The 25,748-nt window shown below is 48.7% G+C and overlaps 1 protein-coding gene across 2 annotated transcripts in view; it reads right to left on the bottom strand.

Moving 5' to 3' along the window:
* Positions 1-492: 492 nt before the first annotated feature.
* The window catches only part of THEMIS2 (thymocyte selection associated family member 2), a 465,016-nt gene continuing 439,760 nt past the window's right edge, over positions 493-25,748 (bottom strand). For both annotated transcript variants that reach the window (XR_011279631.1, XM_069623060.1), the window contains one exon: positions 493-8,697. The gene's annotated coding sequence lies outside the window, so the exon portion shown is untranslated. The remainder of the gene's footprint in view (positions 8,698-25,748) is intronic.

Raw genomic sequence — 25,748 nt, 5'->3', positions numbered from 1 at the left:
GGGAAAGATCATGTACATTCAACTACCATCTCATTGGTTGGATCAGAGGGCCCCAGCCAATCGAAGGCTTCACCTCTTGGTAAAGTCACATTCCAAGCCTTCTGAGAAGCAGGAGGTTGCCATCTTACCTGCTGGGATAGCCGTAAAGGGATGTCTGTGTTTCTTCATGTTGTCTTCTTGTATCCCCCACCTCTAATTGGCACACCAGTCACTTGGACCCATTACCTAGTGATGCCCTGTCTGTTCTGTCTGTTGGGGTTTATTGTTTAAGTAGAAGTTCGTGTTTCGTATTTTTGTATGAAACATCTACAAAATAGATAGATCTTTTTCCACTTTCAGCATGTTAGTAGGTTCTACACAGAGACAACATTTTGTAGTTTAGCATGCAATTTGGCATTCAAATGTCCAACAACAGCTAATAAGATTGTTATTTAGTGTACCAATTAAGTCGGTAATTTGTTTGCTATTAGTAAAAGTACAATCAATTGAGTCTTTAATTGTTTTGTGACACTTGTTTAATTCTTATTTAACAGATGTAGAAGTAATATTCAAGTTACGAATATGATAGTTCAGCACCAACACGAGGACATAGAAGAGAACAAAGTGAAAGAATGTCTAAAAGAAATCAAAGGGCTGCTAGAAAATATTCAAATTAATGTTCATATAATGTACAAGATATACATGAAATAAGGAACAAATTGGACAGTACCTTTAAGGGAAGAAAAGAAATGGAAAGACATTATAATGATCAAATTAAGAAAAAGAAAATAATTCCTACTAATAATTTCGCTCCCCAATACATATTTTTGTACAGGGCTGTGGTTTGTGTTATGAAGAATACTTTGGGATGCTTCAGGTAACTTAATAAGGCCCTTTATTGCTCTTACATCTAGTTGCTTGTGTGGGACCCACTGGCTCCCACCACCCAGGCTACATCTTCCAACTGCCTGGGTTGCAACACCAGCACACCAGCATTCCCTTATTCATACATACCTCACAACATTCTCTTTGACCTCACGCTCTGACCTCACACATTCCAGACATCCATCAAAGCACTTCCCTACATACCTCCCTTCCTGACCATCAATGCACCCATTCAGCATCACCATCTCCCATTTCGCCAAAAAGCAGGACCACAACTGACCGTGTCTATTAGTTCTGTTATGGGTCATCTTACACTTTGTGTACACACAATTGGTTCCATGGATTTCGTTCAAATACTCACAGTATGCATTCAAATCACTCACAAGCAGGTCCATATCCTCATCCTCTTTGTTAAACCATTCAGCCAAAATCTCTGTAATGCTATTACAAATCCTAGCAGTATGATTTCCATCCGGGGGATCATATACTTTCAAAAGCAACAGCCTTATTAGGGCAGATCCCCAATTAAAGAATATTTCTACTGCGAGTACATTTTTCTCATGTGCATGAACTAGTATATTCAACACTTTCCTAGTATTCTTTACAGAGATCATCAGGCCACCATAAGGGCAGCCCATTTAGCCCCTAAAAGCTACATTTTTGATGAGTCTGAAAGCCGTCAAATGTAATATCAGAAACCAGCCAGCATTCTTGTAACATAAATATTTGACATTTCCTCAGCAGATCAAGAGAGCCAGCCTGGTCCAGGAAATGAGTATAGCCGGGAGTATTCCAGGACAATATAGAGACAGCTCATAGTTGTGCAGAGGAATTTATCGGTAGGAATCCCGAGAGCCACTTTTTGTGTATCATTTCTACTAGTGCCAAATTTCATAACACAACGTTCTCCATAATACATTGTAACTGTCAGGTCCCCAATCTTCCTAGAATTGGCTGCCAAAATCTGTTTTTCAAGAAGCTCACATCCATTGGCCAGATCAAACCCTCATTTAAGGAAGTTAGACTCATATGCTCTAATAATCACTGCTGTTTCCACGGAGCAGCAATGTATACATCAAGTTTTCATAGGTAAGTCTTCGAGAAGTTCAATATATTCGAAGTCTCCAGATTCCAGGACCCTCTGATGTGGAAAACACTGCAGCAGGCTCAAAAAAGCTGATCTATTGATCTATTTCGCTGGGATTGGTGTGAAAACTACGCCCTCTTAGAAAAGCTGAAAGGGTATGAGTCAGTATCTCACGTAGTCCACAGATACAGGAGGATACAACCTTACCTACTCTTGTGCCCGGACCCGGACAAAAGGGACTTTGTCCTAAGGCTACGCATTAACCAATTGCAGGTCCTTGCTGTCACAGGCCCCCACCTGGTTATAGCCCTCAAGGACAGGAATTGCCTTATCTGTGGGAGAGCCGATTGCCTGGAGACCACCAGACCTGTGCTAACTGCATGTCCCAAATTGGGACCGTTGTACATGTGCATGCTGGGAAAGCTGGTGCATAGCCTGGATGCTATCACCGGAGACTCTTTTTGGGACTATTGTCTCAATACAGATACCATCTCATCCCAGCTTCAGAGTTTGGACACAAGTGAGGGGTCTCCTGTTGAATTAATCCCTCAAGAAACCGGACATGGCACTCCTACTTGTGTTGTCTAAGCTCCCTCGAAGTGGGGCAAAACATTACAGGTTGGGACATAGGCCCCGTACCTTGCTCTGTCAGAGAACCAATTAGCCTGAGTACAGGCCTATAGAACGGTCTTGGATAGCCTGGACCCTGTGGATCACTGGGGGGGGTTGACCCATCAACATTAGCATTAATTATGTATTCACTGTATATTTAGTTCCAGTCAGTCCCATTACCTAATCCAATTCTTAATTCTTAACTTTTAATCTGTGTTTTATTTTACCTTATTTTATTATTGTATGTTTCTATGCTTAATATATTTTGTAATGTTTAATGTTTGTTACATGGTTATGTTTGTGTAAAGTTCAAATGTTGACTAAATCACAATAAATTATTATTATGATCAATTTCTCCTGTCTTTTGGGAAATAGACTCATCAGGATGAATGTTTTTGGATATGCACAGAAGGTTACTTACTTCTCAGTTGCCGGTAGTGTATTAGATTAATCAGGAGTATGATATGATATGATAATTTATTTATATAGCGCTCATAGACAGGTGTTTCAGAGCGCGAAAGTAGGACATCTATCAGTATTGATCACATGACTGTATTAACAAGACTCATGCATTTCCGAGTCTCCCACTACTAATTCTTTACTTCCTACATCTTGATCTTTTAATACCCAGATGGGTAGGGTACCAGTACCTTTGTCAGCGCTCTTTTTTCAATCTTCTATTGACTTTTTTTGGGCCTTTTTGGAGCATGAAGCACTGTAGGAGCCTCTGCCCGTATACGTTTTGACCATTGACTGCACCCCCCCCCCCCCCCGAGTGGACCTTTTTTTGATTTTGTAGTGTTTTGTAGCTTGATCTTACACCTCTGTTTTCTTGTTAAATACATCTCAGAAGAGACCTCCCCCGCACTCGGTGCTATCAGATTAATGATCTCACCCTCGTTACCCTCCAGTGTAGGGGACTGTGCCGCCATAGGCTCGGGTCAGGATTAACCTGGCCGTTATCACCTCAAGGGGTAGATGATTGAATGTCTCTGAGGAAGAGCACGCTGCAGCCGTGTCAATTTGCAGCAACATTTCGCTGTGATGCCATATCTCTTTGTACATCTCGACACATACATTTAATAACATTTTGGTGGCAAACTGAAAGGTGGTAATTGCAGTTTATAATTCGAGGTAGCTCTCATTTTCTTTCGACTTGTGAGACTACAGCCACACCACTTTAAAAAAAAAAGCTCTGGGGTTGCAGTCAAGCTACTACCCAAGTCTTGCATAGCCAGGATTGATCATTCTACTGGTCTGGTTGAGAGTCAGCTGTACCAGTTACTGTTTGTTTTTCTTGTGCAACGTGTGCAACTATTTCTGATTGCAAGGAATAACATAATTTAAGTAACGAGTTATCGTTAATCACTATGGAATTAGCGTTATTCTGCGCATTTATGACTATTTCATTTCCAGCTTTCTGTTCATTCTCCTTTGGGGGGTGACACCACCTGAAAATATGCAGTATTTTTTCTGTGTGATTGCTATGTAGTTTTCTCCATGCACTCAAGAGAGGATGAGTCCTGAACTCCTGCCGCGCACTGGGGCTGTCATATCCTCTGTCATATCCTCTGTAATAGTATTTGAAATTGTCAAGCTTTTGTTTCACAGATTATATTGTCCTTTTCTGGCTTTGCTTTTACCCAGTATTTTCTCAGCCGACAACCAAAAAAGAAAACTAGTCCCCCACAGTCTTACCTTCTTTTCATAAACACGGTCTAGCCTGTCAAGTCACACCTCACCGCTGAACTGCTGACTGCAGACTGAGTTGCACTAAACCAATGCACTTGCGAACACATGCTCTACATGCTGTGCTTTGGTTTTTGAGTCAGACTAGAGTGCAGTCTTGCACCTGCAAGAAAAAGTAGACTGCAGAATCCAACACCACAGTAAGTCCTTCCTGCACACTGTGTTGCACTTAACCAACGCACTTGCAAAACTAGGAGGCTATCTATGTCAGTATGTAGTATTCTTGATAATCCGTGGAAATCATAGCTCATCCTCTGTGATATTCTCTAGGCTTGGTAACAGCTTGGTCACGTTGTACTTATTTTGTGTACACAAGACTATTAATCATTGTTATTAAGGTCTACCTATCTTTTATTACTTAGGCTTAGAATCCATAGCTGGGCAGTCAGGGTTTGAATGATTCAGGAGTCTACACTATACTGATTTTCTTATATTTCCGCAACAGATTTTTAATGGAGCCTTGCAATTCTAGGAAAGTGATGCGTAACGTAAATGTTTTTCTTACATTCGGAGTTTATAAGATTGGACGCCTGTACTTATATTGTCCTCTTTTCTTGTGCTTTTTTCTGTTCATATTACTACAAATTCGGTGCCTGATGAAGGACTTGGATTAGTCTGAAATGTTTTGGAGGTCTGTACTCCTAGTTTTTGGCTCCTCAGTAAACTTCTACTTTTGATAAACATACATTGTGTATATATGTGTACTTGTTTTGGTAATGTGAGGCCATAAGCAAATAAGAAAGAAAGGAAGAACTTCAAAGAGATTTTTCGTGAGGGACCACTCATTACTACAGGTTAGCTTCCCCGTTTCCCAGATTCAGATATCCTAATACAGTCAGCTCAGCCCACACACCGTTTAGGCTCACAGCTGCATAATATCAGCTCTAATTCCTATCAAGGGAAGAGGGTATGTTGCCATATAAGCCAAGGAGCCTGGTTCAGTGTGGTGACTGACAGGAGCAGGCTGCTTCTGTTTGGAGAAAGTTGGAGTGGGGACATTGCTGGAGAGGAGAGGAGCTGCAGAGACTTTGGAGACTTGAGACAGCAGTGTGATAAAAGAGATGAGCTGAAGAAGTGGCAGCAGGAGAGGGAAGGAGGTGATCTGTTCAGAAGATTAAGAACTTGGTGAGATTTAAAGGTGAGAGAAAGGAAGGAAAGAGTGAAGAAGCAAAACCAGGAGTGGAGTGGACGTCTTTGGTAGTAGCAAACGAAAGGAGGGAGGATGTAAAATCAGGAGTCGATTGGAAGTCAGGAGTAGGAGTAGAGAAAATGAGAGAGGACGTAAAACCAAGGGAGGATTGGAAGTCAGAAGTGGTGAGAAGTGGGTTGGAAGGTGGTATTAGGAAGACTAGAAAAGGAGAAAGTAAAACCAAGAATGGAGTGGCAGCAGGAGACAAGAGCAGACAGAAGGGTGAAGGAAATACAAGCTGGAGTTGAATGATGTAGTAACATTAGAAGGCTGGAGTGAGGAAGGATGGCCTATAGTGGAGTGGAAAGTGACGATAACAGGCCATAATAGTAGTAAGGAGACAGTGATTAATCAGAAGGAGAAGGGGGTAGGCAAGAGTGCGGAGCCTGAGGATGATACGTCTTCAGATGAGCAGAGTGAAGAAGGTTGTCATGGGGTGACGAGTATTGGAAGATAAAGGTCCTTTTGCCTCTCTCAGTGCTGACCCCAATGCGATCTCTATGGGGCCCCAGAAGGTCCTGCGGAACACCAAGGACTGGTTAAGTCTTGGGGTACAGGTACCCCGGAAAGCTCGTACCTAGGCTCGGAGGAGTAGAAAGAGGGTTTGCTACATACTGGATGGAGGAGTGAGGTAACTCCTCTGAGTCTTTCGAACAGTTGCTGAGGCTTGAAAGCTGGCCCTCTCATCCTGGCACTGGGAAAGCCGCTGCAAGAGGCATTTGTGAAAAAAGGCAAGGCTGTATTTTTCTTTTTTTGGAGAAGGTAATACTTATACTTATGTTGGCTCACCTCTGTACACAGTCCGTAATAAATCTTTTTTTTAAAACTAAGCCTCTGGCCTTTGCATCAAAATATCCAGTTTGTGACAATAAATAACAGGGAAATCAGTTGATCACGTTACTGCATTTTATAAGGCTATAGATATAATTGTTGAAATTGCATTGTACTAAAACTCCAGATGCTTTATCTTTGTTTTATTTCTAAAAAATACCTATATGTATGTTGACTGCTACATTTGTATTGTGTCTCTGGTTCAATTTGTGAGTTTTATATGTCATTACACATAGTTTGTTTACATTATGTAACTTCAACTCAGTTTCCGTTCCATGTCTAGACTGTTTTAGACTTTGAAACCATTTTCATAAATTATTTTACATGATGAATCATTCATTTCACTGTCATATATTTAGGGGAAATGATCATTAGAAATGGATATTATTACATTTTGAAAAAGATCATTCCCTTTCTGATAGCTTCTTTACCTACGGATAGATATTTTTTTGTCTCTCAAAATGTCCTCCCTGGGGGTTGTTCTCAGAATAAAACCAATGATCTATTTCTTCTTTGAGCAGCAAGGCAATGTTTAATGTTGCATGCTGGTCCCTGATTGCTGTGCAGTGCTCCTGAAGCCGTGCATTTGAGTATGCTCAAACACTAGTAGATAAACAATATAAATTAACAAAACACAGGTCTGCACTCTGCAGCCTCTGGCCCAATTACAAGATCTGTCACAACCACAGCTCCCATTGCAGAGCCTATTCGGCCCCCACATGCCTCTCCATGTACGTACAATGCTCCCTCAGTGTGATGGTGACACTCCTGCAGACACATGGAACAAAAATGTAGGTCTCCAAATAAGAGGACGACCCTCACCTCGGAGGATGCCTCTGTCACTCCTGCTCCCATTCTACTTTTAACCATAAAAACGCCTCACTTCAGGGGTTCTCTCTGATATTTCTGCTTTATAAAGGCCGCACATAAAAATGTTTTTATATTTTTTGTGGGCAACCTTAAAAGGAGGATATAGCACACTACTAGGGGGAGGATTTCACCTCCTAACCCCATTCAGGAAGCCGTGCCCTTGGCAACCCTCCCCCCAGACACACTGACTCATACACACACACATATTTACACACTCAACGTTTACCCACTCCCTCAACCCCTGCCTTCCACACCACAAACATTTCCCCTCCTCCTCCACAGACACACGCAGATAATCACACTCTCACACACCAAAAACACTTACCACAGGCACGCACTCGTATGAGTCTCAGGGGCTGACAGTTCGAATTGGAAAGGCCTCTCGGAGCTGTCTCCGAGCGGTCTTTTTAAATCGATTTTTTTCATTTTTCTTTTTGTATCAAAAATTCACTCCATACGCCCTTCAGGCTATTAGTGCTTTTTCCTCTGATTGCGCTTCCGTCCGCTATGAGTGGTGTGGCACTAGCAAACATGAACCTGTCAACTCTCACCCAGAGTGAAAGAGAGAGACAGACAGAGAAAGAAAGAAACAAGAACGGTATGAGACAGAAAAAGATAGCGCAGTGAGAAAGAGAGACAGAGAAAGAGAGAACGAGAGAGCTACCTACATCAGTGTATGAAATGATGGGTACAGATAGAATTGTATTAACTCACAAAGTGCTTCAATGACCAGGTCAACTTTACACCCCTCACTCATCAAAACATTGAATGCTTACAATTGTAAGACACATCACATGTTTACCTCAGTGTACATAATTGAAAAGAAAGTAATTTCTGCTTAACTGGAGCAGGTTTACTGAACGCTAAATAACCTACCGGTTTTAGGTTTACAAGGGGTATAGTTATTATAGCACTGAATGCGTTTTAAATGTTGCCACATAATGTGTCACTACATGCAGTCGTAAGTTCAAACGACACAGAAGAAGACTTAAAATATGTGAATACTTCACATTATGGAATATAAATGTCCAGAAACTGCATTCCCACCTTGACTGCAGAATTTGGGAAGCAAGGGGCAAGGAGGCATTTCACGGTATGATACTGTACATGAACAGTCAGAAGGCAACCACAAAACTGAGAGTTGTCTTCCATTGTATTTTCTACTGAGAGCACACAAATCAAACAGATATTTTATGCAGCTGATGTTGATGACATGAAGGAAAGTTACACATTTGTACTGCCATAGTGTGGTTTTTTCAGTGTATCTGTTTGAGCATTTTGAATTCCTTTCTCCAAGTTGGTTCCTGCAGTTGGACTTGGTTCCATGGTTATATATCTGTAGCTGAAAGCAACCAGCAGGGTACAAGGTATGATTTCCGAAATACCATGCCACTGGGCAGCAGTCTGGCCAGAAATGCATGCTCTTCTCAGCTGTCCACAGAGTTTCTTTAGTACCAACAGCGCTTGCCAACAAAGATCCCAAGGCTTCAGCGTTCTGAAAACCCAAAATAAATCCCATTTTAGTAATCAATATAGACAATGCATTTTACTACTTTTCTTTTGCAGATTTAATCATCCAGGGCTCAGTTAGTCCTCCCTTCTGTCACAAAGTTAATAGGCTCAAAAACATTAGGTAGTTGTTAAAAAATGATAGGCTAGCTCGCTTCTATGCCATGACGTGTTTGGTACTACCTTGGATTTAACCGCTCTTAGAGATGCAATACTTGTCAAACAATATTTACTTTTCTGAAGTCTAGCCAGACCAGATCCTAGAGTTCAAAATAACGAGAAGGATTATGAGGCAACGAGTTTGCAAAAACCTTGTCTCCAAATTTCCTAAGATGACATAATGAGGCCGATTCATGGAATTAATGTGCGCTGAAAATTCCCGTGCAAGCGTGCAAAACCGTGCGAATCGCAGTGCAAGTGCGAAAATCGCAGCAAAACCTGCGCACATCGATTCATGGAAGTCCTTGCGCAAGTAAAATCTGGGATATGCGCTGAAAATCTGCGTGGCGCATGCCGGCGCAGAGGTCATCTAACGGCGTGCGCTACGGCCACAGCGAAAGCGCACATAGCGTGGCGCACATAACAAAAGTAGGCGTAACACGGGGCGTGACACGCGGAATGGGGAACAACGCGTGAAAATGTGGGCGTCACGGGGGAAGTACAGGAGGCAAGTGCGCGGAACGCCCACGCGCTCGCCTACAACACGTATTCATGGAATCGAATAGGGCAAACCAGCGCACGGGCGAAGACGCGCACAGGCCTAAACACATCCGCCACATGAAGGCAGGCGGTAGCGTCCCTGCGCATGAACAAAATGTGCGCCAAAATGTGCGCTAACAAAAAGCACGTATATACAGCTCTGATGATTGTCCCATACTGTGGCCCTCTAGGACAAATGACGTGCAAAGGGGTACGCGACAAACACGGACACCCACTGTGTCAAAAATAGCGTGTGCGTGTATTTCGGGAGTGCGCGGGAAGTTTCACATGCGATAGGCCCTGTGCGAGTGGGGTGCGTGTATTCCTGGGGTTCGCGTGAAGTTGCACACGCGATTGGCCTGGGTACGTGTAAATCTGGGGTTCGCGGGAAGTCTCACACGCGATAGGCCCTGTGCGAATCGGGTGCGTGTATTCCTGGGGTTCGTGTGAAGTTTCACACGTGATTGGCCTGGGTACGTGTAAATCTGGGGTGCGCAGGAAGTTTCACACGCGATTGACCTTGGGCGAGCGGGGTACGTGTATTTCTGGGGTGAGCGGGAAGTTTCACATGCGATTTCAGCAGGGTACGTGTATTTCTGGGGTTCGCAGGAAGTTTCACACGCGATTCCAGCAGGGTACGTGTATTTCTGTGGTTCGCTGGAAGTTTCACACGCGTTAGGCCCTGTGCGAGTGGGGTACGTGTATTTCGGGGTGCGCGGGAAGTTTCACACGTGACAGGCCCTGTGCGAGTGTGGTACGTGTATATCTGGGGTGCAGGGGAGTCCTACACGTGAATTGGCAGTGTGGGTCCTCCCAGGTGTTCCCTCTACACCCTCCACGGCCCCTGCAGGCAGCCCACACCACAGGGGACTACCCTGCACCCCGGGTCATGTCCCGCAGGCAGCCCATCCACCATGGGCATGACCCCCAGGCAAGCCACATGTCAGTTTGCACTACTGATCACCAACGCATGACCCCCTCCACCCCCAACCCCCAGCACTGAGGGGCACCTGCCAGCAGGCCCCCACTCATGTCACCTTGCACCCACACCCCCCGCAGTGCAGGGCACCTGCCAGCAGGCCCCCACTCATGTCCCACTCATGTCCCCTTGCACCCCCACCCCCCAGCAGTCAGGGGCACCTGCCAGCAGGCCCCCACTCATGCCCCACTCATGTCCCCTGGCACCCCCACCCCCCAGCAGTGCAGGGCACCTACCAGCAGGCCCCCACTCATGTCCCCCAGCACCCCCACCCCCAGCACTGAGGGGCACCTGCCAGCAGGCCCCCACTCATGTCCCCCAGCACCCCCACCCCCCAGCACTGAGGGGCACCTGCCAGCAGGCCCCCACTCATGTCCCCCAGCACCCCCACCCCCCCAGCACTGAGGGGCACCTGCCAGCAGGCCCCCACTCATGTCCCACTCATGTCCCCTTGCACCCCCACCCCCCAGCAGTGCAGGGCACCTGCCAGCAGGCCCCCACTCATATCCCACACATGTCACCCTGCACCCCCACCCCCAGCAATGCACCCCCACCCCCACCCTAGCAGGCCCCCACTCATGTCCCCTTGTACCCCCACCCCCAGCAATGCAGGGCACCTGCCAGCAGGCCCCCACTCATGTCCCCCAGCACCCCCACACCCCAGCACTGAGGGGCACCTGCCAGCAGGCCCCCAGTCATGTCCCCCAGCACCCACACCCCCAGCACTGAGGGGCACCTGCTAGCAGGCCCCCACTCATGTCCCACTCATGTCCCCTTGCACCCCCACCCCCCAGCAGTGCAGGGCACCTGCCAGCAGGCTCCCACTCATGTCCCACACATGTCCCCTTGCACCCCCACCCCCAGCAGTGCAGGGCACCTGCCAGCAGGCGCCCACTCATGTCCCACTCATGTCCCCTTGCACCCCCACCCCCAGCAGTGCAGGGGACCTGCCAGCAGGCCCCCACTCATGTCCCCTTGCACCCCCAACCCCCAGCACTGAGGGGCACCTGCCAGCAGGCCCCCACTCATGTCCCCCAGCACCCCCACCCCCAGTAGTCAGGGGCACCTGCCAGCAGGCCCCCACTCATGTCCCACGCATGTCCCCTAGCACCCCCACCCCCCAGCAGTGCAGGGCACCTGCCAGCAGGCCCCCACTCATGTCCCACTCATGTCCCCTTGCACCCACACCCCCCAGCAGTGCAGGGCACCTGCCAGCAGGCCCCCACTCATGTCCCCTTGCACCCCTACCCCCCACACTGAGTGGCACATGCCAGCAGGCCCCCACTCATGTCCCCTTGCACCACCACCCCCAGCAGTGCAGGGCGCCTGCCAGCAGGCCCCCACTCATGTCCCACTCATGTCCCCTTGCACCCCCAGCAGTCAGGGGCACCTGCCAGCAGGCCCCCACTCATGTCCCACTCATGTCACCTTGCACCCCCACCCCCCAGCAGTGCAGGGGCACCTGCCAGCAGGCCCCCACTCATGTCCCCTTGCACCCCACCCCCCAGCAATGCAGGGCACCTGCCAGCAGGCCCCCACTCATGTCCCCTTGCACCCCCACCCCCAGCAGTACAGGGCACCTGCCAGCAGGCCCTCACTCATGTCCCATGTCCCCTTGCACCCCCACTCCCCAGCAGTGCAGGGCACCTGTCAGCAGGCCCCCACTCATGTCCCCTTGCACCCCAACCCCCCAGCACTGAGGGGCACCTGCCAGCAGGCCCCCACTCATGTCCCCTTGCACCCCCACCCCCCAGCACTGAGGGGCACCTGCCAGCAGGCTCCCACTCATGTCCCCTTGCACCCCCACCCCCAGCAGTGCAGGGCACCTGCCAGCAGGCCCCCACTCATGTCCCACTCATGTCCCCTTGCACCCCCAACCCCCAGCAGTCAGGAGCACCTGCCAGTAGGCCCCCACTCATATCCCGCTCATGTCCCCTTGCACCCCCACCCCCCAGCAGTCAGGGGCACCTGCCAGCAGGCCCCCACTCATGTCCCCTTGCACCCCCACCCCCCAGCAGTGCAGGGCACCTGCCAGCAGGCCCCACTCATGTCCCCTTGCACTCCCACCCCCAGCAGTGCAGGGCACCTACCAGCAGGCCCCCACTCATCTCCCCTTGCACCCCCACCCCCCAGCACTGAGGGGCACCTGCCAGCAGGCCACCACTCATGTCCCCCAGCACCCCCACCCCCCAGCACTGAGCGGTACCTGCCAACAGGCCCCCACTCATGTCCCCCAGCACCCCCACCACCCAGCAGTCAGGGGCACCTGCCAGCAGGCCCCCACTCATGCCCCACTCATGTCCCCTAGCACCCCCACCCCCCAGCAGTGCAGGGCACCTGCCAAATGGTCTGTTTCGCAAAATAAAATACAAACTTCTGTAAATCAGGAAGGAACTCAAATTCCAGAATGACGACACTGGTAGACATCAAAATAGCCAGAGAGCACTTCTTACATAAGCTATTTGTGAGAGGTGAATGGACTGAGCAGGGCCAGGATGCGTGGTTGCAGGCAATCACACGACAAGTCACTGCAACTGGGTTAGATATCTGGAGAGATCAGGGTCCCTTACATGTGGCCCTGAGTGAACTATACATGGCTCCTAAAGCTAAAGATGAACACGACAAGATGGTTAGGATAGCGGCATATTTGTATCTATATATGGGAGCCATGCAGGACAAATGGGCTGAAGGCCAAGATCTGGCAAATAGGCAACAGATCGCGTTAGAGAAGGCCCAATCTGACCTGGAGGATGCACAGAAGCCAGGAGTCAGAAAATGAGAGCAGACAGTATCTCATTAAAATCAAAGAGGACATGTGTATCCTGCAACGGGAAAAGTCTGAACAGGATACCAGATTTCTGGTCTTGCAGAAGGAGTACCAAGAAGGTTTGGACTCCCTACTGCAGAGCCAGAAAAAGCTGGAGCAACAATTAGATTTCAATAGGGCATGTGCTGAGCAGGTAGTCACCCTGCAAAGCCACCTAGATAGGGAAAAGGCAGAGAGCAATAAACTGATCCTGAAAGACCTGGATACCCAGGCAGAGTTTGATCGGGAGTGCCAGAAAGCTGGTGCCCTTCAAAGGCAAAGGGACGACCTGGAGGCACAGATGCAGACTTTTAGTCAGGAAAGGGACACCTTAGGCCAGGAAGTCTACCATTTAAAAAGAAAAACTGAAGAAAATCACTTGGCCCTCCAGGGGCTGGGTGACCTCCAAAAAGAGCATCAGAACCTGTTAGAGCACACCAGGAGGGTGGAAGAGGCTCTGGCAAGAAAGGAGCAGGCCAGTAGGGATGGGACGCAGGAGGTAACCCTCCTGCAGCAAAGACTCGCCCAGTACTCCAGGACCAATCAGGAGGCACAGAGAGAGAATGAGGCTATCTGCCAGCACAATGATAGGCTCCAGCAACAGGTAGCCATGCAGGACAGCTTGATAGAGTCGAGTAAGGCCTTGGTTGAGGAGCTGAAAGCCCAGGCTCTTGCATTGCAAAAGGGAGCAGGGGCTGATAGAGATGAAGTTCGCTGGGAAAGGGAAACGCCTGAGCATAACCTCAGGAGCCCTAGTACAGGAGGCCCTCATCTGTACCAGTCCCTGGACTCTGCCACACCCATGTTCCCTGGCGCACATGAGCACGGGGCCACAGGGATGGCAGATTACTATCCAGCTAAAAGTATGGGGCTCATAGGCCAGTACCACCCAGGAATGGAGGGGCGGGCATCCGGGTATGGGCACCCAAGCACAGTGCAATTTAGTGGGGAACCCCAGGAGAGTAGGCCCACTAAGGGCATCCTGAAAACCTCTGCCCAGTTAGGTCAGTGGGGGGGGGGTACCCGTCAAATCCTGGCAGCTAGGAGGGATCTGAAGACTCCTCTGAGCGTCACAGGACACAGGAGACCAGGTTCCCACATTCTGCCAGCCATTCCCAGGCTCAAAGAATCCGGGAAAACCTGGAAGATCAGACGGGAACCTCTAGGAGCAGTGCTTCTGAGTCAGAGGAGGAATGGACCAGGGTTACCCGATCCAAAAAGGCCAATAAGGCAAAAAGGGCCTTGCTTAAGGACCCGTTGAAACAAATAAAGGCTGTCATGATGCCTACCTCTAAGGAGCCAGGCCGGGCCCAGCAACCCCAGAGGCAGACATCATTTTCCCCAGGAAAGTCTCAGCGGGCCCAAGTCGGGGCCCTTTGGACTCAGTCCTGGCACCTTAGGCGCCAGGCTCATAGCGGACCCAAGTCCTGGCGCCTTAGGCGCCAGGCTCATAGAAGAGGATATGTGTTTAAGTGCTTGGGTGCACACTTACCTGATGCAGACCTTGCTGCTTCATCCAGGCCCTCTTGAGGCCTGAATGGGACTACTTAACCTGTAGGACTACTTCACCACCCGGGTGTGGTCGGGGAAGGATACATACCTGATTGGTGGAAGGATACATACCAGGAACTTCTTCCAAGGCTATTTAAACCCCACCCGAACAGCCACACATGCTTCGCGTTGTTCTGCACCTAGCAGCTGGACGCTCACCGTGTCAGCTCCGGCATCCTGACTTCAGCCATGCCTGCCAGCACCCTGGAACACCTGCAAGGGGAGAAAGGAAGAGAATAGGAGAAGAAAAGCCCTTACCTGCTAAATCTGCATCCCGGAGTCATTTCTCCAACGGCCCTGAAAAGGAAGACATCATTTCAAAGGCATTTCGTTTCGATCGCTGCAGCGCTGCCTTTTACTCACCTTTCCAAAGAGCTTCCATCTTCAGCAGCAATCTTCCGGATTCAGCTACGCCCCGGCGCCTAGAGGAAAAAAGACAAGAACAAAGGTGAGAGGGAGAAAAGGACCGCTTCCTGGCATCTCCGGACCCCGGCCCCTATGGGGAAAAAAGACAAAGACATTGAATGAGCGAATGCAAAGACATTACCTGAGCGCTCATCCAGAACTGTTTCACTTCGGGTCGGCGCCATATCTCCGGCACTCCGAACCCCGGCCCCTAAGGGGAAAAAGACATAAGCATTAGCGCTTGCTGCAATTAGACAACAAACATTATTATTAAGCTTGAACTTTTGAACAGAACTTTTACAGCGCCTTACCTGAACAGTCAAGCTTACCTGAACTCCCATCAATCCTCAATCCAGTGAAGTAACTGGGTTTCAACGCGCCGCTGCATCAGAAGCAGGATGGAGAGCTCATCCTTCCAAACCCTAAGGTGAGGCTTCCGGGGAATCGTGGAGGAGGTATCGTGGAGGGTTGGAAGGGAGTGGGAGGCTTGAGCATTGTTCCACAGTTGGTAATACTCCCTTTTCACGCACAGGAGGGTATCCAACGAGCCAGGGAAGCCAGAATAGAGGGGCCCTTCCTGTCCATCTTCAGAGTTGTGCGCCTTCGACGCCGCGCCTCCGTGGGAACCAGGTGAGCGTTACAGAACGCGAAGCCTTACCACAATTTCCCACCTGGGCGCTATGCAGACTTCTGAGACAGACCAGCTGGCCCATCTTTTAGGGGAATTACGGGCAGAAGTGCACTCAGCCCGCCAGGAGACTAATGCTCTCCGAAGGGAACTAATCCTATCCAAGGAAAGAACTGATGATCTGGCCAAAAGGTTATTTTAGGGCCAGGCAGAGCACACTCCCTTACCTGTTTCCGGAGATATTTCTACAACAATGGGTTCGAATAACCCGGTACAAATCAATCTACCTGGACACATGCCTTTGGCCCCGCCGGAACGTTTTGCGGGGGATCCCAAGAAATATGCCGTTTTTATGAACCAATGCCGTTTACACTTTTTATGCAGGCCCGGGGCCTTCCCCAACGACCAGACCAAAGTAGCCTTTGTACTATCTTACCTCAGTGGCTGTGCTGCTGATTGGTCTATTCCATTGGTAAATCAGGATGATCCCATTCTCCGGGATTTCCAGGGCTTCCAGGCCAGCATGGAAAGATTGTTCGCTCGACACTCGCAGGGACAGGCCCTTGACAACGAACTGCTATCCTTACGACAAGGTAATCAGGATCTTTTGTCTTATATCGCCACCTTTAATAGACTAGTTGTGGAAACCGGATGGCCTGAAAATAAAAGGATCACATTGTTTCATCGAGGCCTGCGCGGAGAGCTTAAAGATGTTATAGCTCAGATAGTAGATCCACCCCAGGCCTGCGCAGACTACATAGACTTAGTGGTTCAACTTGATCACAGACTTCAAAATAGAAAAGCAGATCGGCTCAAGTATGAAACCAGAGTACCTATCAAGACCCATGTTAACTCCAAGAGTACTGACGTTTCCGAACCTATGCAAATTGGCAGTGTTAAAGGACCATTAACGTAGAAGGAACGAGAGAGAAGGCGACAAATGCGACTTTGTCTGTATTGCGGAACTTCCGGTCACTTTCTTCAAAGTTGTCCAGTTAAACCACCCAAGAAGGTGGTTGGAGCCACTGATAACGAGTTATTGACACCTGGTTCGGGAAACGACCTAGCCCGACAAGCGTAGGGGTCCGCTTGCCGAGCTTGAAAACAAACTCTTTGACCTTGCATTTTGTCATGCCAATGGTGCTTGTGAACCCAAAACAGCCTCAGCAGTTGCATGCTATAAAAGCATACATAGACAGTGGAGCTATTGGAAATTACATAGACCGTGAATTGGCTTCCAGGATTAAGCTTCCTCTCCGCCCGAAAGTAACCCAAGATGTAATTACTACAGTTGATGGAACCGAAATAGCCTCAGGGCCTGTAACGCATTCCACAGTTGAAACCACTCTGGTGGGTCAGGACGGACATCGGGAAGCAATCGTGTTTGATGTGATCAAGGCCCCACAATTTCAAGTACTTCTTGGAATCCCTTGGTTAGAAACACATAATCCGAGAATAGACTGGCGAGCAAAGAAGATAACTTTTCCTGATTGTGAACCAACCTGTTACCCAAGGAATCCAGCTATGGGTCTAGCCTCTGTAACCTCCACCCCTGTACAGCTACCATCTGAATACCAAGAATTCCAAGACGTTTTTCAGAAAGAGCAGGCTAACACCTTACCTCCCCATCGATCTTACGATTGCCAAATCGACTTGGTACCCAATGCACAACTACCTTGTAGTAGGATTTATGCTCTTACAGAACCTGAGAACCTGCATTTGCGCCAGTATTTGGATCAATACCTGGCCAATGGTTTCATTCGCCCATCAAAGTCACCAGTCTCTTCCGCTTTGTTCTTCGTACCTAAAAAGGAAGGAGACCTTAGGGCCTGTATTGACTACCGCGCCCTAAATCAGATAACGATTAAGAATCGTTACCCTTTGCCCCTGATACCTGAGCTTATCGACCAAGTAAAAGATGCTCGTGTGTACACCAAGCTAGATCTCCGAGGAGCTTACCACCTGGTACGTATAAAAGAGGGCGACGAGTGGAAGACTGCATTTCGCACCAAATTTGGGCTCTTCGAATATCAAGTAATGCCCTTCGGTTTGTGCAACGCACCTGCCGCCTTTCAGTATTTCATGAATGATGTTCTTCGGGAATTTATCGATGTTTGTGCCATCGTTTATATTGACGACATCCTGGTGTATTCCTCCTCAGAATCTGATCACAGAAACCATGTTAGGGCAGTTCTTGAGAAATTGCGCCAGCACAAATTATTTGCCAAGCTCGAAAAATGTGTTTTTCATACCACAGAAGTGGAGTTTCTCGGATTCATCCTGACACCTCAAGGAATCCGAATGGACTCGCGGAAAGTGGACGCCATTCTCAAATGGCCATCTCCTAGCTCTGTGAAGGGAGTGCAAAGCATGCTTGGCTTTGCCAATTTCTATCGAAGGTTCATCCCGGAATTTTCTCGAACTGTTCAACCCATCACAGCTCTCCTAAAGAAAAATAAACGCTTTGAATGGACTCTTGAGGCTGAACAAGCCTTTCAGGACCTGAAAACCAAATTCACCTCTGCACCTGTATTGAAGCACCCGCGCCCAGATCTCCCTTACATCGTGGAAACCGATGCATCCAGTTCGGCCATGGGAGCTGTCCTGTCGCAAAGAGACCCAGAAACTAACCAGCTACACCCTGTAGCCTTTTGGTCCAGAAAATTCTCTCCACCTGAACTCAATTACGCAATTACCGACAAAGAACTACTGGCTATTAAATCAGCTTTCAAGGCTTGGCGTCACTATCTTCTCGGTGCAAGACACACCATCACCGTAATTACGGACCACAGAAATTTGCAGTATTTAAAGACGGCCAAAGCTCAATCTTCGCGACAACTCCGATGGGCTTTATTCTTTGCGGAATTTGATTTTGTAATTACCTATCGCCCTGGCTGCAAGAATGGTAAGGCAGATGCCTTATCCCGGATAGGCATGGAAGAACCCAATTCGAGTTTAGAACCTGTGCCAATCATACCGGAACAAAGAATTCTGGGCTTGACTTCATTGCAAACCATTGAGGACATCCAAGCTCAAGTAAAACAGCTTTTTGACTCTTCTGCCTTACTGTAATGGAGTCAAAAGGGTCCTAACTACACCGTTAAGGATGATTTACCCTACTTCCAAGAGCGGTTATTTCTGCCAAGTAAAGAATTGCAGGAACTTGTCATTACCCGTCATCATGAATCATTAATGGAAGGACACCCCGGTATCGCGAAAACAGAAGAAAAGATCAAACGCCACTTCTGGTGGCCTTCTTGGAGAAAAGACATAAAGTAATTTGTGTTGTCTTGCGCAATCTGTGCCCAAAATAAGAGTCAAAAGAAAAGGCCAGCCGGCCTACTTCAACCTGTGGACATTCCACCAGCACCTTGGCACACCTTGTCAATGGACTTTATAACTGACCTGCCTCCTTGTGGTGGTTACAACACGATTCTCGTAATAGTGGATCTATTCTCCAAAATGCCCCATTTTATCCCTTTAAAAGGATTGCCGTCAGCTTCCACCTTGGCCAAGGAATTTATGGAAAATATAGTGCGGTTACATGGTTTCCCTTCCATATTAGTCTCAGACCGTGGAAGTCAATTTATCTCCCACTTTTGGAAGAAATGTTGCCAACTAGCACAAATAGACGTGCGGTTATCCACCAGCCACCACCCCCAGACCGACGGACAAACCGAGAGAACCAATCAGACTCTCGAGCAATATCTGCGGTGCATGTTACACCAATCCGAGTTGAATTGGAAGGACATCCTTTGGATTGCAGAATATGCATACAACAATTCAGTGCATTGTGGAACCGGACAGACTCCTTTTTATACCCTGTATGGTCACCATCCTCGGACCTCTGACCTAGATCCACCTCTGACCCTGGAGATGCCTGCAGTAAATCACCTACATTCCACAATAACCCAAGCCTTCAAAGAAGCTACAACCCACTTACAGCAAGCCAAGAAAAAGTATAAAGAAAACACTGATTTGCACCGAAGTAAAACTCCTCCTTACCAAGTAGGAGATCAGGTATGGCTAGCAACTAAACATCTACCCCTCAAGGGTCAGTGAACTTTTAATCCCAGATTCATTGGGCCTTACCCCATCAAAGCTATTATCAACCCAGTGGCCTTTAAACTCGATTTACCATCCAACATGCGGATTCATCCCGTTTTTCACGCATCTCTTCTAAAACCAGTACAACCTGGAACCAGACTGTCTGAGCCCCCAGGCCCTGTCCAAATTGATGGAGAATTAGAATTCGAAGTGAAAGACATTTTAGATTCCAAGATAGTTAAGTCGAAACTCTTCTATCTTGTTGATTGGAAAGGATATGGACCTCAGGAAAGATCTTGGGAACCCAGTAACTATGTTCACGCACCACAATTAATTCAAAGATTCCATCGAAGATTCCCGCACAAACCAAAACCCCCGGAGGAAAAGACCTTGGGAGGGGCCTTGAGGGGGGGTACTGTCATGATGCCTACCTCTAAGGAGCCAGGCCGGGCCCAGCAACCCCAGAGGCAGACATCATTTTCCCCAGGGAAGTCTCAGCGGGCCCAAGTCGGGGCCCTTTGGACTCAGTCCTGGCACCTTATGCGCCAGGCTCATAGCGGACCCCAGTCCTGGCGCCTTAGGCGCCAGGCTCATAGAAGAGGATATGTGTTTAAGTGCTTGGGTGCACACTTACCTGATGCAGACCTTGCTGCTTCATCCAGGCCCTCTTGAGGCCTGAATGGGACTACTTAACCTGTAGGACTACTTCACCACCCGGGTGTGGTCGGGGAAGGATACATACCTGATTGGTGGAAGGATACATACCAGGAACTTCTTCCAAGGCTATTTAAACCCCACCGAACAGCCACACATGCTTCGCGTTGTTCTGCACCTAGCAGCTGGACGCTCACCGTGTCAGCTCCTGCATCCTGACTTCAGCCATGCCTGCCAGCACCCTGGAACACCTGCAAGGGGAGAAAGGAAGAGAATAGGAGAAGAAAAGCCCTTACCTGCTAAATCTGCAACCCGGAGTCATTTCTCCAACGGCCCTGAAAAGGAAGACATCATTTCAAAGGCATTTCGTTTCGATCGCTGCAGCGCTGCCTTTTACTCACCTTTGCAAAGAGCTTCCATCTTCAGCAGCGATCTTCCGGATTCAGCTACGCCCCGGCGCCTAGAGGAAAAAAGACAAGAACAAAGGTGAGAGGGAGAAAAGGAATAAGGAAAGCTCAGTTTCCTTTTAAGTCTTACCTGTTGGATTATTCCCACTGCATTTCGGGTCCTGCCGCTTCCTGGCATCTCCGGACCCCGGCCCCTATGGGGAAAAAAGACAAAGACATTGAATGAGCGAATGCAAAGACATTACCTGAGCGCTCATCCAGAACTGTTTCACTTCGGGTCGGCGCCATATCTCCGGCACTCTGAACCCCGGCCCCTAAGGGGAAAAAGACATAAGCATTAGCGCTTGCTGCAATTAGACAACAAACATTATTATTAAGCTTGAACTTTTGAACAGAACTTTTACAGCGCCTTACCTAAACAGTCAAGCTTACCTGAACTCCCATCAATCCTCAATCCAGTGAAGTAACTGGGTTTCAACGCGCCTCTGCATCAGAAGCAGGATGGAGAGCTCATCCTTCCAAACCCTAAGGTGAGGCTTCCGGGGAATCGTGGAGGAGGTATCGTGGAGGGTTGGAAGGGAGTGGGAGGCTTGAGCATTGTTCCACAGTTGGTAATACTCCCTTTTCACGCACAGGAGGGTATCCAACGAGCCAGGGAAGCCAGAATAGAGGGGCCCTTCCTGTCCATCTTCAGAGTTGTGCGCCTTCGACGCCGCGCCTCCGTGGGAACCAGGTGAGTGTTACAAGGCAATAAGGAGTGTCATCACGCCTTATCATAAGAACGCCAAGTATTCTGTTTGGGAACACTTGGAGCTCTATGACTTTCCATTGAAGGACATCAGTAGCTGCATCGAGTACGTCAAATGGACATTCTCCCCAGAATACTCCAGTTTCTTTGCAGGGCTGGAGGACCAAAACCATTCAAGATGGTCCGCATATAGGGCGGCCATCTTGAAACATTTTTCTGTTCATAGAAATCCCCAAGAGGCTTGCAAGGCAGCCTACAATTTGCAATGTGGGGAGGATCAGGCCCCACAAGAATTCGTGCAAGAATTGAAGCGTGCCTTTGCGCAGACCACCAAAAGGGTGCGCACAGACAGCAAAGAGTTTGTCAATACTTTTTTCCATGCCTTGCCCAAATACATCATGACCCGCTAGTGAGAGATTTTCACGAGAAGTGGTCACTAGACTGGGTCATTGAACAGGCTACTCAGATCTATGAGGTGCAGAAGCCCATAGAAAATAAAAATAATGCGCAGAAAAACCCCAAAACCAACAGCACCCCTGCTGCTGCCAAGGTGGCAGAGGTAAAGGTTGCCCCCGTTTTCGATTTGGAGATGGGGGGGCCTAAAAACCTGCCTGCACCAAATAACTCTAACACCAGAAGGCCCTCGGGCCAGTCACAGACAGGGAGTCAAGGAGGTAGTCCCACAAATGGGGTCCCTCGCTCCCCTGATTATGTAAGTCCCTGCTACAAGGGAAACCGACCCATCCTGGGTTATGTGTGGACTCCTCCAGCCCAAGGGGGGGGATCCAGCCAACCACCTAACCCAGGGAATTTCCCTCCTAACTGCCCCCAGGAGGACAGAAATTCACCAAACCCTGGGCAGAATTTTTTCCCCAGGTATCCACCCAACATCCAGCCCCAAAATCATCCATCCTTCTTTCCCCAATTCCCTGAGCCCAGACAACCTAATCCGGGAGAGGGGAGGCCAAGGGTGGAGGGGTACCCAAATCTTCCCAACCTGAGGTATTACCAGAGAAGGGATAGCTACCCTTCCCGGGATCAGCCCAGGGGGGAAAACAGAACCCTGTATCAGCCTAAGCGGGTTTCACAACTTGAGCGCCAGGTCCAAAACATGGCACGGGATGTGGGTCACATGCTGAGGGCGCAACAGAACCCTCAGATGGGCATGCCGGCACAGAACGCCCCAAACTCTGGACCTGGTGCTCCAGAACAATGACGGGGGCAGCACCCCGATAACCCACCGGTTCCCAGGGACGAGGCACAAAGGGAAGGGGGGTGTAAAGCCTTGGAGGAAGCTTCCTTCCTCACTTGTAAACAGCCCCTGGAAACACAGGAACCGGAAACGAAATCTCCTGCCCCTGAAAGTCTGCCTCCAAAGGAGCAGAGGGGGGGGTAGGAGAAACAAAGTACCCAAACAGGCCCAGTTTGTGGAGGAGGTACAGATCTTCCAATTTGAGGGAGAGGGATCCTCAGAGGATCCTGGGAAAAGGACCTTCTCCTTTAGAGATGGGGGAACTCCTCCCAAAGAAAAATGGGTCCCAAGTGATTCCAATCCAGACTGGGGAGATATGGAGACTCAGCTACCGCCGCCCATCATCTCATCCTAGAACCCACAATACCGAAATCCCCTGGTTCAAACCCATCCTGGTGACTGCCTCCAAAAAGGGGGGGGGGGCGGCCCAGAACCGGAACCAGGGGAACCCACAATCGCTCTGATCTCCAGTTGCCAACTTTTTCTTTTAGATGCCCAAATCTCTTCTGTTGCAATGTCCAAAACCAGAAAATTGGCCCACCAGTTGTCCAAAAATGTGCATTATCTGTGCTCCCTTGAGGAGAAGGAGGGAAGATATTATGCCCCGGTACAAGTACAGGGGCAGGGTACAATTTCAGCACTGGTGGACACTGGGTCTCAAGCTAACCTTCTGTCCAGAAGGGCCTTTGATGAACTGAATTTAGGAAGGGGAGAGAATTATCGTATTCCTCTCACCTCTCTTCCTGGACAACTCCAGAACTTTGACGGGAAGGAAATTCCCGTCGAGGGGACGGCAGATTTGGACATGAAAATTGGGCGTCACAGGTTGAAACACCCGGTCATAGTAGTGACTCCAGAGGGCACCCCTTGTTTACTAGGGAACGACCTCCTGAGAAGGTTGTCACCCCTAATAGATTGTGTAAACAAGGTCCTCTGGACCCAGACTAGCCGACCAATAAAATTAAAACAGAGTGTCAACCATGTTAGTTTAAATGGCACCTGCCACATGGTTGAACAAAAATCTGACCAAGTAGAATTTCATTTCCAGAACAACCAAATTCCAGACGTGACAGTAATAGCAGTAGGACAACAGACTGGTGGTTGGGGGTCCTCTCTATTTCTGAAAATAAACCTTCCTTCCAGTTTAAGGTGGTATTCCACACTGGAAGGAAACACTCTGAAATTCTTTACCAATCCACAATCAGACACTCCCACTCCTATAGTCCAGAAAGATGCTAAATCAACTCAGAGCCTGGCTGATATTCAGCAAATTGGAGATAAGTTGTTCATCCTGTTCAGCTAAATGATGGGAAGGACTCTGTTCTCGCTCGCGTGTGTGTGAACAACGGTAAGAGCTTCATCAGCGAAGCCATGTTCCGCCAACTCCCAAAAGATCCAGCCATTCCCACATTCAAACTGATAGATAAATGGGAAATGGACCTGGAAGCACCCAATTCCAAACATCTCCTGCCAAGCAGGTGTATGCTCAAAATCTCCATTGGCAACAAGAGCATAGTCCATAATTGTTGGGTCGTGCGAGACGTCACTGCCGCCTTTTACTTAGGCAGTGACATTCTCAATCGCTTTGCCATTAGTTTGGACCTAATAAACCTCAAAGCTTGGTCCCGATTAGCGGATAATCCCATGGGCTTTGATGATTCAGAAAAAGCATTTAGGTCAGCTCAATTGCTACCTTATGCAGTTGAAATTCAGATTAAAGAGGAAGTCACCATCCCAGAAAGGAACCGACAATTCTCCCTGGAAGTGAAAGTTAAAAGAGGACAAAAATTGAAAAACCCTGATGCTTATATTCATCTAAATGCTTCTCTCCAACAGCAATGGTTAGGGGTAAACCCAACACCATTAGTCAACATAGAACATTACACCATTCCAATAGAGGTGGATAACAGCGACTTAAAGAGTATTACTCTAGCCGCAGGCACCATCATTGGAATGGCGGTTGATGACCGACATTTCTCCATTGATTTAGGAAATGAACTGTTAGGACAAATCCCCAAGGACTGTTTTGACAGTGACAGTGAGGACAATACAACACCAGACAGGATTTTCACCCGGCATGGGGGGAACTTCCTGGTGTACACTTCTTGCCCTTATGGTAAGGAAGATGTGACTTGTGACTTCAGGAGGGATGAGGTGATGTTCCAGGTCCATGAGGGCTGCCTTTCCCACCTGAAGCCTCAAGTCCAAATCAGCACTCTGACGAGGGACTTCTCCACCCAGCTGGAGGAGGCCGCTGAGATAGCAAAACCAGAAGTCTTTCCAGGCTTCAGGCAGATGGTGGAAGAGAGAGTCAACCTAGCTGATGCCTACGTGACTCTGGAACAGAAGCAAAATTTGAAACACGTTTTCTTGGATTTCCAAGATCTCTTTGCGGTAGACTCATATGACTGTGGTCGCCCCGACATCCACACCACAACAATTCCCACGGACACTGGAATGACTCCAGTGTTTGTGAAGCAATATCGTTTGCCTCTCGCATCCATGGAGTCCCTTACTGAAATAATTAAGAACCTTGAGTCCCGGGGAATAATCCGTCCAGTACACAGCACCTTCAATAATCCGGTGCTGGGAATATTGAAGCTAAACGGCCAGTGGAGACTCTGCGCCGACCTCAGGGAGCTCAACAAACGGGTCCATACTTCCAGATGGCCTCTGCCCTACATTGACCAAGGGCTGGCCCAGATTCAGGGGTCACAGGTATTCACAGCAATAGACCTGACCAATGGATACTGGACCGTGCCTGTCAGTAGGGAGGACCAATACAAACTGGCTTTTACCTTTGGGGGCCAGCAGTACACATGGACCCGGACTCCCTTCGGATACCTCAACTCCGGCAATGA

The sequence above is a fragment of the Ambystoma mexicanum genome, chromosome 11 (assembly GCF_040938575.1).
Source record: "Ambystoma mexicanum isolate Mex_15411 chromosome 11, UKY_AmexF1_1, whole genome shotgun sequence".
In the NCBI taxonomy this organism is placed as follows: domain Eukaryota; kingdom Metazoa; phylum Chordata; class Amphibia; order Caudata; family Ambystomatidae; genus Ambystoma; species Ambystoma mexicanum.
This window is presented reverse-complemented; position numbering and strand designations above follow the sequence as displayed.